Source organism: Hoplias malabaricus, chromosome 2 (assembly GCF_029633855.1).
Source record: "Hoplias malabaricus isolate fHopMal1 chromosome 2, fHopMal1.hap1, whole genome shotgun sequence".
Taxonomy (NCBI): Eukaryota; Metazoa; Chordata; class Actinopteri; order Characiformes; family Erythrinidae; genus Hoplias; species Hoplias malabaricus.
This window is the reverse complement of record NC_089801.1, coordinates 18,336,620-18,350,410: the sequence shown is the minus strand read 5'-3', so window position 1 is coordinate 18,350,410 and position 13,791 is coordinate 18,336,620. Positions and strand designations below refer to the sequence as shown.

Genomic DNA, 13,791 nt, shown 5'->3' with positions numbered 1-13,791 from the left:
TCCGCATCCACGCCTCGAGAACACAGCGGAGAAAACACAAATACACACAAACCAATTCTTAAAACAAGCCCCAGGCATCTTCAGCAGCCTCTACAGTGTTTACAGTGCTGTAAACCGCATCCAGTAAATTACACTGAAAAACACACACCATAAAACACAAGGACAGCAGAGATGACAATGAACTGTCTGATAAATTTACCTACAAACATAAACACTAAGGTCCTCCTAAAGGCTAGAAAAGCTTTAAGGATTAGTTTAATGTTAGCATCAGGTCTAAATCTCTTACACAGAAGCATTCATGAAAACAACAGGGAGGGTATGAGTTTCTGACACTGACAATAAATATATTGTATATAATTCTTAAGCATTTCTGTCACAGCTCCAGGGTCCTGGAGGTTGTGGGTTCGAGCCCCGCTCCGGGTGACTGTCTGTGAGGAGTGTGGTGTGTTCTCCCTGTGTCTGTGAGGAGTGTGGTGTGTTCTCTCTGTGTCTGTGTGGGTTTCCTCCGGGTGACTGTCTGTGAGGAGTGTGGTGTGTTCTCCCTGTGTCTGCGTGGGTTTCCTCCGGGTGACTGTCTGTGAGGAGTGTGGTGTGTTCTCCCTGTGTCTGCATGGGTTTCCTCCGGGTGACTGTCTGTGAGGAGTGTGGTGTGTTCTCTCTGTGTCTGCATGGGTTTCCTCCGGGTGACTGTCTGTGAGGAGTGTGGTGTGTTCTCTCTGTGTCTGCATGGGTTTCCTCCAGGTGACTGTCTGTGAGGAGTGTGGTGTGTTCTCTCTGTGTCTGCATGGGTTTCCTCCGGGTGACTGTCTGTGAGGAGTGTGGTGTGTTCTCTCTGTGTCTGAGCGTGTTTCCTCCCACGCTCCAAAAACACATGTTGGTAGGTGGATTGCAGACTCAAAAGTGTCCGTAGGTGTGAGTGTGTGTCGCCCTGTGAAGTACTGTTGACCCCTCCAGGGTGTGTTCTCGCCATGCACCCCCTAGGGCTGTGCCATATTGTATCGTTCACAATAATGTTGTCATAATTGTTTAAACAATTTTTAAAAAATCAATATTGTGATATTAGTGATATTCAGACTTGTTTACGTTATGACGTCATGCAGTTACCTGTAACACGGCGTGTGTTCTTTACATGAATCATTTAGACACAGTGAAGTACAGTGGAAAGTGGCTCTGAGGTGGAGGAATTTGCTCCAACAAATTGATAAGGGTTACAGACAATGAATGAATGAATGAATGAGTGCCATAGAAATGTGCCCCATATTGACACAACACACTCTGTTGTCTAGGGACACTTTGCCACACTTTAACAGTTCAGTTTAAGAAGTTGTTTGTGCATTTTCTATTTCTCAGGATCCAAAAATACCAGCTACATATTACACTGAGCTGAACTTTCATGAAATAACTGAATTTTCAAGTAAATAACAGACACAAACGTGAGATTGTCCCACAGCAGGGGGCTCAAACTCAAATAACATGGGGCTTCCTTCACAAATATATATAAAATTATTAATTGTATCTTAATTAATAGTTATTAGCAATTCTTCAGTCTCCACAAAGCACTACAAACTACTTGTTTTTCATATCAACACGACATGCAAATGGCCAGGGGCTCACAAACGTTTGTACATGACTGGTGAAGAAATAAAATCTGTTTATGGGATGCATCCTCATGCCTTGTTCTAAACTCCTTCACCAACACGGCTGCTTCCTCCTGTTCCTTCATCACAAGGGTTTGATTTTTACACTGAATATTACACTCTTTCATGACAGAAGAAAAACAAATGTCTAATGCTTTTTATATTAACTTCCACTGAGAGTTAAGAAGGTTGTTAATTCTCCTGTAAAGGTACTACTTTAGAGATGTGGATAGATGAGGTTTTGCTGTGACATTGACTGTATATAAGGCCTTTTCTCATCTCTGTGGATAGATTTTCATGTTATTAATATGCTTTCTAATCTCTCTCAGGTCTTTAACAGAGTTATTTAAGTCTCTCTGTCTTTGTGCTGAGGCCCTTTAGAGAAGGTGGTCCTGGGCAGGAAGTTAAAAATGGTTTGTTTGTTTCAGAGGAAGGTGGCCCCACCCCGAGGCCTTGGTCCTGCGACACTTCCTCTCATAGAAAAGAGAAAAGTCTCTGGAGCTATGCCACCGGGCTCTCCATCACTTTCTAAACATACCTCCGGCCGTGACGTCTCTCGCAACCAAATCACACACTCTCCGTGTTTCTTTTGGCCTGGAGATCAGTTCACACAGCACTCTGTTCGTTATCTCGTTACCATGACAACAGTCCCGTCCAGTAGATGGACAAAACAAAAACTCAGGGCTAAGTCTAGATACAGAACACCTTACAGTTACCCCTCAGTCAGGTGTTTTTTATTTATTAGAATCTGGGAAAACCTTTAACATAAAACTAACCATTGTGTGTGTGTGTGTGGGGGGGGGGGGGGGGGGGGGGGGTTAGTCTTATTAGTGTTTTTTTGTGTGTGGTGGGGTTTAGTCTCGACAGTGTGTGTGTGTGTGTGTGGTGGGGTTTAGTCTTGGCGGTGTGTGTGTGGGGGGTTTAGTCTTGATAGTGTGTGTGTGTGTGTGGGGGGGTAGTCTTGATAGGGTGTGTGTCTGTGTGTGTGCATGGGGTTTTGTCTTGTTAGTGTGTGTGTGTGGGGGGGGGGTTAGTCTTGGTGGTGTGTGTGTGTGCGTGGCGAGGTTTAGTCTTGTTAGTGTGTGTGTGTGTGTGTGTGTGAGGGGGTTGTCTTGTTAGTGTGTGTGTGTGGGGGGGTTAGTCTCGATGGTGTGTGTGTGTGTGGGGGGGGGGGGTTAGTCTTATTAGTGTCTGTGAGTGTGTGTGTGTGTGTGTGTGTGTGCGTTTTAGTCTTGGTAGTGTGTGTGTGTGTGGGGGGGGTTTAGTCTTGGTGGTGTGTGTGTGTGTGTGTGGTGGGGTTTAGTCTTGTCAGTGTCTGTGAGCGTGTGTGTGTGTGGTGAGGTTTAGTCTTGGTAGTGTGTGTGTGTGTGGTGGGGTTTAGTCTTGGTAGTGTGTGTGTGTGTGTGTGTGTGGGGGGGGGGGGGGGGGGGGGTTAGTCTTGTTAGTTTGTGTGAGTGCATGTGTGTGTGTGTGTGTGTGTGATGTTTGTGCTAGCAGGTCCTGAGTGAATAAAAAGTGATGGCTTGTAGATGACCATAGTCTCAGAAACATGGATTCACACAGACAAGGTTTGATACATCACACACCCAAGGAACCAATCCTGAGAACTCGTGTGCAGGGCTTTCCAGCTGTAGGTGAGCAGTGGAGTGGTGGGTGGAGACAGAAACTGCATATCCATAAACCTTTACTGAAGGAAGTCGTATGAAGGTGTAGTTACAGCTAAGACACTTTTAAAGAGTTAGAGGAAGTTTTTTTTGTCTGAAGTAATTAATGTTCATAATTATATTTACACATTTATCACCCATTACTTTAAATACAGTCAATCATCCAAGACGTCTTTGGTGTCTGAATTCCCCTCCTTCTCTCAGGAGCTACAAGAATAACAAGTAAATAACAGACACAAACGTGAGATTGTCCCACAGCAGGGGGCTCAAACTCAAATAACATGGGCCCTCTTTCACAAATATATATATATAGAATTATTAATTGTATCTTAATTAATAGTTATTAGCAATTCTTCAGTCTCCATAAAGCACTACAAACTACTGTGTTTTCCATATTGTTTTTCATATCAACACGACATGCAAATGGCCAGGGGCTCACAAACGTTTGTACATGACTGGTGAAGAAATAAAATCTGTTTATGGGATGCATCCTCATGCCTTGTTCTAAACTCCTTCACCAACACGGCTGCTTCCTCCTGTTCCTTCATCACAAGGGTTTGATTTTTACACTGAATATTACGCTCTCAGAAAAGAGGAACGGTGCAGGAACATTACTGTCACTAAAGGTACAAACAGTGTAGTGTATCTTTAAAGGTACAGCAGTGGTGTTAGAGTCCAGTTGTGTTCCCTAAAGCTTCATTACATTCTCTTCTCCAGAAGGAGAGGGGGATCTCTGTAATCTTTCATTACACAACTGTGGAGAATAAAAGAACACAATATAGGTTTGATATCGACTTCAAAATCTACAATTATAATAGAATAAAGGTACAGTTATGTTCCCTAACTAAAGGTACAGAATATGCAACTTGAGGGTACCACCACTGAGAGAATGACAATATGTTTCTGATAAACTGGGAAATACGTGTAAACACCAGGTAAGTGTTTCTTATAAACCATATACAGACTCATGCTGAATGTAGGAGTAAAGGATGCAGTAATTACAGTGTGATCACAATCAAAAATTCTAGAGAATTTCTGACTCACTCAGAGAGACAGAAAGAGAGGATGTCTGTTTCTGAATCAGCAACTTCCCACAAAGAAAACCAAAAGTCCAGCGTCTCTCAGCACGACAACCACTCTGTTCTACTCTTTCTGGATCATTTAGGGTTAAAATAACAAGCTAAAACTCCAGATTCAGTGGTGTGACCCAATCACCCCACCCAGCAACAACGACGTGTCGCTTCCCACCCAGCTACAACCACGCGACGTAACATCCCACCAGCTACGAGGCGCCGTCACATCCCACCCAGCTACAACGCACCGTCACATGACACCCAGCTACGACAAAGCTCCGTCACATCCCACCCAACCACAATGCGGCGTCACATCCCACCCAGCGACGACGCGGCATCACATTCCACACAGCGACGACGCGGTGTCACATCCCACCCAGAAACGACGCGCCGTCACATCCCACCCAGCAATGACGCGCCGTCACATCCTACCCAGCGACGACGCGCCGTCACATTCCACCAAGCGACGACGCGCTGTCGCATCCCACCCAGCGACGACGCGCCGTCACATCCCACCCAGCGACAACGCGCCGTCACATTCCACCCAGCGACGACGCGCCTTCACATTCCACCCAGTGACAACAAACCGTCCCAACACACCCAGCTACGACGATGCGCCGTCGCGTCCCACCCAGCTACGACGATGCACCGTCGTGTCCCACCCAGCTACAACGCGCCGTCGCATCCCACCCAGCTACCACGCAACATCACATTCCACCCAGCTACGACACATTGCCACATCACACAGAGGCACTAAATACAATCTGCAGTTTGAAGACACTGTTTCAGATGAAATGTAGTTCTGAGAGTCTGAGAGTTGAACTGAATGAATGGCCTGTGTCCTGTGACTGAGGACTGACTAAACACAAACCACAGTTTACACACAACACAACAGAGCCCTTCATTGAGAGAGAGAGAGAGAGAGAGAGAGAGAGAGAGAGAGAGAGAGAGACTCTTTCCTTGCCCTCTGAATACTGCCTTCAGAATCAGAATGCAAATGCAACATAAAAATTGCTCCCTGGTCCTGGGGGGTTTTAAACCCCCTACCCTTAACATGCGCAGCTACCATGTGCAGCTACTCCAGAGCATCCTGTTCTATTTGTCAATGTTTTTCTAAACAGAATAAACAAGGTGTGTGTGTGTGTGTGTGTGTGTGTGGAATGTATAAACATCATACTTATGTATAAAACCATTAACAAATGTTAGCAGGTAAAGAACCCTTTTAAGACCAATTTTAATTCCATACTGAGCTCTGTTTGTCCTGAAAATGTGAGTGTGGTAATGTTTTAACAAGTTCCAGAAATGCTGTTAGGCGAAAACTATGCTAACCGACTCATATCTGACTCACATCTGTGAGTTAAACTCACAAATGAGAAACAAGCACATTTCTGTGGAGAGCTCCAAAGCTGTGAAAAATCCACCACATTTATTATAGACCTGTAGTTGCAAGGTAATCTACTCAATAGCTAAGCAAATCTAGCAATACTTTTGTAGCATTAGCCACATTTTTGCATGCTAATCAGCTCCCATTAGCCGTTTTGAGCTGTGTGTTACTCTGAGGCATTTTTCTGTCTCCTTTTTTTTTTATCTCAAAAATATGACTGTGATAATGTTTTAACGATTTCCAGATCCTCTAAGGAATGGAATTTGTCTGAGGTGGGTAGCAGCTAGCTTTATTTACTCAAGAACTCAAGTACTTTCCTGAGTACCTTCAAATGCTAAAACTTATTTTAAGCACAGCTTTGACAAAAGGGATATTTTAAAAATCTCTTTAAGTATTACGTGTAGTTCCTAATAGGATTTTAGAAGTTAAAACTGCTTTACGGTTGCAGAAACCCCTGATATTTATAGAGGTTTAGCAGGTTATTTTGGAATAAAATGACCCAAGCAACAAAGAACTAAGCCAAACAGATTTTCTTCAACTTTCTAAAGAACTACAGTGTTCACAATTTTAGATGGAATTCAACATTTAAACTTGATGTCAATAAACAAACAAAACTTAAATAATGTGCACTGCACAGCACGAGAACATCTTTTATCCGTGTTATTAGCCCAATCCCTCTTCCTCACAGGCGTCATTACCATCCATTAATACCACTGTCTTATTTTTATTTACGGAGAATACAACTTTACTAATTTATTATTTGCTAAAATATCGAAGCAAATAATGGCTAGAGAAATGTCCGTTTCAGTAATAACCTTTTGAAAATTAGTCAAAAATAGTAAGTGAAAGAAATGTTGTTGTTAGAGTTAAAGCTAAAGTAGGACACCAATAAAAAGCATTGCTTAGGAGAAATATTATAATAAAATACTTTATGCCTTTGTTGGAATAAGAACCTATGTTTTGTAATTCGCATTATGCCTTTTTCTATGTTATGAGTAATGACGGCTGTAATGAGGAAGAGTTGTAGTGTTACTGTCACATAGTGTTTATATGGTAATTACCCATACACTTATGATTGTGATATTGTTGGATAAAATGTCGAAAATATGCGACTATGTGACGAATATTGCAGTCTCCGATATCATGAGTAGGTGTGAGAGCGGGTTGTTGTTTACTGTAATGTCTGCAGGACATTAATTATAAATCAATTACACCAGCTAATGTGTCGCATTCCACATCATACAATGCTACTGGTTACTTTCATATGAAATTTAGGCCTGTACCTTATTAACATTAAAGACATAGAGCACCCAATAATCACAATCTGTCAGCAGTTTTCTTGCCCTGAAAATGAAATTCATATTATAGAGAATCTCTTCCACAGGAACCATGTGTTAATTAATTCTGAATAATTAGGAATAATGTCACTGAAAGTCAGCTTAGGCTTGTGTCCTGTCTCATCCATTCACACTGGAACCAGTACAGCGACTAAAATGTGAAATGTTAAGGGGAGAGTGGTGGGAATAAATAGAAGCTTGGCTACTGTTAGTCACCAAAGTAAACTCCCTTTTAGTGAATCATGTAGTGAAACACGTTTTTTTTTTCTTTTTCAGAAAAAAAAACACCAACATTTTAACCGGTGTGCCTCAGCCATGTACTTCAAGTTCAAATGTAAATGTATTGATTCACTGCAGTAATATTTGTGTTTACTCTAGACCTCCTCACAGCTACATACAGGTTTTAGGTTCATGTTCAAAAAAACTCATTAAAATGGTGCATACATTATATACTGAGCTTGTAGTAGATGTTCTTGATGGGTTGTATACATTTCTGCTTATACTGTGCAGAAAATAAAACAGTACAGGTACTAAACAGTTCACATAAAAACCTGGCTTCTCTGAATGTTCTGTTCCACCTTAAAAGCCGACGGAGTTACGTCCTAAGCGCCTAAAAACACATCTTCAGCTTGAAACCTGTGTGTCGCCACTGCAGCATTTAAGGTGGAACGGTAAAATTGAACGATCGAACATCTTCATGTACGATTTACTGAAGGCAATAAAGTTTTTTAAAAAGCTAGATCGCTACTTACACATAATGCCTTCTCTGATTTGTGCAGGTGCTACTTTAATGAGGACGCAATGCACATGACCATATGACATGATATATGCATGAGGCAGGCAGAGGAGACATAAAACTTAACAATGAATTGTACCGTCCAGCCCCCCCCCCCCAACACACTCACACATTCACTCCCACACTCACACCTACGGAAACTTTTGAGTCTCAAATCCACCTACCAACGTGTGTTTTTGGAGCGTGGGAGGAAACCAGAGCACCCATAGATAATCACACGCAGACACAGAGAGAACACACCACTCTCCTCACAGACAGTCACCTGAAGGAAACCCACGCAGACACAGAGAGAACACACCACATTCCTCACAGACAGTCACCAGGAGGAAACCCACTCAGACACAGAGAGAACACACCACACTCCTCACAGACAGTCACCCGGAGGAAACCCACGCAGACACAGGGAGTACACACCACACTCCTCACAGACAGTCACCCGGAGGAAACCCAGGCAGACACAGGGAGAACACACCACACTCCTCACAGACAGTCACCCGGAGGAAACCCACGCAGACACAGGGAGTACACACCACACTCCTCACAGACAGTCACCCGGAGGAAACCCACGCAGACACAGGGAGAACACACCACACTCCTCACAGACAGTCACCCGGAGGAAACCCACACAGACACAGGGAGAACACACCACACTCCTCATAGACAGTCACCCGGAGGAAACCCACGCAGACACAGGGAGAACACACCACACTCCTCACAGAGAGTCACCCGGAGGAAACCCACGCAGACACAGGGAGAACACACCACACTCCTCACAGAGAGTCACCCGGAGGAAACCCACGCAGACACAGGGAGAACACACCACACTCCTCACAGAGAGTCACCCGGAGGAAACCCACACAGACACAGGGAGAACACGGTGCGGGACTGTTTTTTCTGCTGTAATTGCTTTAGTCCAAATCATGTTTGAGTGTATGTTTGTGAAAATCACATTTATTTACCCACTTTATCCATCAGGCGTTTTTCGCACATTTTGTTTTTGAACTCTACATATTTTAATATATAAATATGAGTCAGAACACACAGATGTCAACTGTGTAACACATTGCTGATCTTTCTGATGTCAGCTGACACATTGCCAGGTTGTTAACATATGTGCATCACAGGGTTCCTCTTTTCATCAAGCCACACACACACATGCACACACACACACACACACATGCACATGCACACACACACACACACACACACACAAGATCTGGGAGCTCAACCAAATTCCAGCGAATCTATACAGACACTGCACAGAGTCTACAAAGAGTAAACACCGTCTACATAGACTGCACAGAGGATTCTTGAGATCTTCAAGGCAAGTTAAAAATGACCTAGAAAACAGTGTAGTCTGTCTATAATCTTTTCCTAGTCTGAATAGTGTGCATAAAGTCTTTATGGAGTCTTTTTCCATTGCTAAATCAGGAGCAGGAAATGCATGGCGTATCGTAATAATTAGCAATAGTTATTGCAGTCATTGGATGTGTTCGGTCACACAGTTCCACCCTGACCTCAGAGATAGCATGCTAAATAAATTGAGAACTATTCGTTTTTGACTGTTTACACTGTGAATATTGAACAAAGACAGCAGAAAAAGGATCTGTGGCCAACAGGAGTGATCAAGGCATGTTATAGCCACTAAAACGTTATATAATACAGAATTATACACAGGATATGGTGTCAGATATCCTATACCAGTCCGTTAGAGCTTCACATAGGGCCCAGCTCACTCTCTTCCTACCAGCAACCACCACATTCTTGCAATTATCTATTCTCGAACATTTAAGTATCTTACACCTAACCTCTAAGGGTTGCTGTGGCCGTTTATGATCCAATCAGCAACCAGCTACCGCTAACAACTACAGTTACTCATTAGGCCCAGCCTATGTGAACCCAAACCCCAACTGTACATCACGAGCTCTTCACAGGGGTCACCGGGTAGGCTCTTCCCCTCGTCTGTGTTTCACTGAATTAAGTCCATGACACATCAATCGTGAAGTCTGGCATCCCAGACCCACTCCCATCCAAGCCAGTTTTACAGCCACATCATACTCTTATATTTAAATCAACACTGGCCTCCCTGGTGACACCTTTAATGCATGCTCAGTGCCACCAGTTCCACGTGAGCTTTTTACGTGATACACGGCATCTGCTCTGTCCTCCATGTACACAGCAAATTCACCAGTGTTAAAGGAACACTATGTGATAATTTAACCTTAAAATTACAGCTGCAAAGTCACTGTGATGCTTCATTGACCTGTAAAAGCGAGAACAGAGCCTCTGTGATTGATACTCTGTGCTCAGCACTGCAGAAACTCCACTATGAACCTTTAGGAGGAGGGTAGGAAAACACACCCTCACCAGAATGCTGTATATAAAGGTCATTACATTAGGGGGAGCCCCAGTAGCAAAATATATCTTTTAAAACCCTAATCTTACCTAGTGTTCCTTTAAATGACCATTATTAGTGTTAAATTAACAAAGTGAGTGTAAAACTATAAAACACATGAACACTCTCAGTGTTCATTTATTTAGCCATTTACACACATTTACACTGCACTTAAAGAGAGACTGTACTTGTTACACAACTGTAAAAATGTTGCATTGCAGAATAACTTCACATTTGAGCAGCAAGAAGTTTAACGAGCCAATTTACGCCATTTAAGCCCCTCCTAGAGAGCGGTTCTGAGGCCCTGATTATGGTCTCTGTGTGGAAGAGCCACCAGAACAGTTCCCCGTCCATGGTCAGAACCGTTCGTCCCTGCCGTGGCCGTAGATTCCACATAGAGTCTACCTAGAGTCTACACAGTCTACATAGTCTTTAGCTGAATCTTTACAGAGTCTATTTAGTGTATAGACACAACACTGTGACCACATAGAATCTCTACACTGTCTTTTCTGTAGAGTCTACCAATCTATAGCAAGAAAAGGGTTAAATAAGACCACACACGGTCTATGTAAAATCTACACCGTCTACAGATAATCTGAACTGACCCTATATAGTCTACGTAGAGTCTGTACAAATCATATGCAAAGTCGACACTGTCTGGTTTAAACTGAGCAAAGTTTACTAAAGAAAAACTGCACAGAGTCTACGTAGAGTGTCAGTGGAGCCTATATATTCTATACAGACTTTACAAATCCCAGCCATGGATTTAAACATGGCCCACCTACTGCATTCAAGCTGAGACACAGAAGAATCATGACGTTCCTTCTCTTCCTCAGTGTGTAACTCACATCCTGCCGCTGAGGTTATAGAGCGTCTCTGGAGTAAAGTCATTAGAGTAAGCGGAATATGTGTTAGTCAGCTCAGGAAACTGTCCACTGAGAATAAGGCATGAATCTGGGGAGAAATCTGAACTTTAATCCACAGGCAGCGCTGTGGAAACTGTGAACTGTTCACTGCAAGCTTAGGAAAATGGTTTAAGCTCAAGGTGTTTTCATTAAACAGTTGAGATGTAAACAGAATAAGGGAGAGTATGGTTTTTGAGAATCTTGTCAGACAGTGGTGGTGAATGGAACCAGACATCCATCTGTAACAGAGGCTCATAGAAAGTCACTACATGAGATTGTTGTGAATGCTCTTTTGGTTTGTGACGTTTGAGAAAGTTTGGGTCTAAAACGTGCTTGAAATTAGTTATGAAAATTGTAAGCAGGCCCCATTATTTATTTTACATCTAAATAAATCATATACGTTAAATCATAAATAATATACGGCCTATTATTGCTAAACACACTTACTGAAAGAGGTGTGATTAGTGGAAGTTATTTATTTATCTGGCCATTAGAAAACTCAAGGACTCACTGGCTTTGTTTAAATATTCATTCACAGTAATGTTAGCACAGTCATAGTCTTCCAACACTTTTTTTCTGACAGAACTGTACTTACTGTAGGAGCCTAACCCACGAGCAGCTACAAATATGCGGCTAAAAAAAGAAACGCGCTATTTGTTCCACGCTGCTTCTGTCCTAGCAAAGAAAAACGGGTACATGCACAAAACTGGCAGGCTCTTTAGTGTCTGCCAACACTCATGAAATGTGTGGGTAAACAGGATCTAAAACAAAAGCTTCTTACAGCATCCCACTGCTGCTCTGGGGTCAGTTTTACAGCTCACGCTGATTAAAGGGAGGACTACACACTTGAAAATATCTGATTTAGAATCAGTTTAAACGGGGCATGGCTTTTCCTGCAATTATGACAGCTATCCCACAGTTCAGCTGGGCAGAAGACTAAAGGGCGGGTGCAGGGCCACACCCACGTTCAAAAAAGTCACACACGGCCAATGAGCATCGGCCTCAGAATGGCTTTTATGTAAAAAAGGAAATGAGTGAAATATGTCTAGCCCAAGCTTTGACTCTCTACTCTCTCTTCTCTTCCACCTTCCCCCACCTTTCCCTCCTTCATTCCATCCTTCTTTCTTATTTATCCTTCACCCCGAGTGTTTTCTCAGTGACCCGAGCAGGAATCTGTCTGTAAACACACTCAGAGAAACTGAAATAACACACGGGCTGAGAGGCTGAGACTCAGAGTCTGTACGGCACCTATATAAAGTCTTGAAGGAGTCTGTACAGAGTCTTAATAGAGTCCATGTGGAGTCTGTATAAGACAGTCTACATAGAAACAACACAGCGTTATTTTTACAGAGGCTTGACAGAGTCTACAGAAACTGTGTAGAGCTTGTATAGTCTTTAAACAGTCTACAAGAAGACTTGACAAAATCTACAGAGTCTATATAAAGTGTATTGTCACCATCCAAAGAAAAAATATATATCTCTAAAATTGTATCTTTAAAGGAGAAGGTATTAACCCTTATAACAATGAAAGGAAGTCCATGTAAAATGATTTTATTCAGTCATTTTGGAGCATTTCTCATGGTCCATTCATCATGTAATGTTCACACAGTGTGAAGGACAGCTGCTGTGTTCTAAAGTAAACATCCACAAACATGGAGTCTAACTAGGGTCTACACAGCATCGACACAGATCCTGCACAGAGACAATATTGAGGTTACATAGTGTTTACATGGACCCTATAGAGGCTTTACAGTTCAAAATGTCTACACAGGCCACAAAGACTCTTCATAGAAACTATACAGCCTTCAAACTTGGATTCTATGGAGTCTTTATAGACAGATTACACCTCTTGTATAGAGGCAACAAAGAGTCTACATGAAGTCTAAGGAGAGTACAAAGTCCCCATAGCATCTGAACAGGGCCTGTGTAGGTTAGTCTAAACAGTCTGTGTTAGACCTACATACAGACTACACAGAGTGCAGTTATCGACAGGGTCTATATGTAGTATCTGTAGAGCCTATAGAGAGTCTATATAGAGCTCACACAGAGTCTACGTAGATATTAAATTAACAAATGCTTCTTTAAAGGGAACGTACCTGTAATCCCAGTGTATTTTAAGGTGGAGTGGTGTGTTTGAGGAGAAAACCGACTGTAGTTTGTACGCGTCTGAAGTGTAAATTGTCTGTAAGTTTTTATTCACTGTTTGAATCAACGCAGAAACTCATGTGTAACTTGAGGTGTTTAGTTTTGTAGCACTGTCGCTAATGCAGTTAGCCGTCTCATGAGTTTGGAGACATTTCCACCTTAAGCAAAAATAAGTCAATATTATCCACCTGTGGAGCACGAATAGAGCAACGTCCTCATCTCGGTTCATGCTTTTCAACGTTTGAATGGTCTGCCATGAGCAGAGAGAGAGAGAGAGAGAGAGAGAGAGAGAGAGAGAGACTAGCATACCAGACCGAGACACTTTGTTTTTTTAACAATTTACAGACATTGGGGCTTCGTAAACACATTAGACCAGTTTCGAATACACAAACACACTTGATCGTTAATGAATTGTGAGGAAACGATATCTGAATTTTCTAAAAAGGGTTTTTTGA

General features: G+C 42.5%; 1 protein-coding gene across 2 annotated transcripts in view; it reads right to left on the bottom strand.

Moving 5' to 3' along the window:
* The window catches only part of arhgap31 (Rho GTPase activating protein 31), a 32,841-nt gene that overhangs the window by 17,655 nt on the left and 1,395 nt on the right, over positions 1–13,791 (bottom strand). The gene's annotated exons all lie outside the window — the stretch shown is intronic.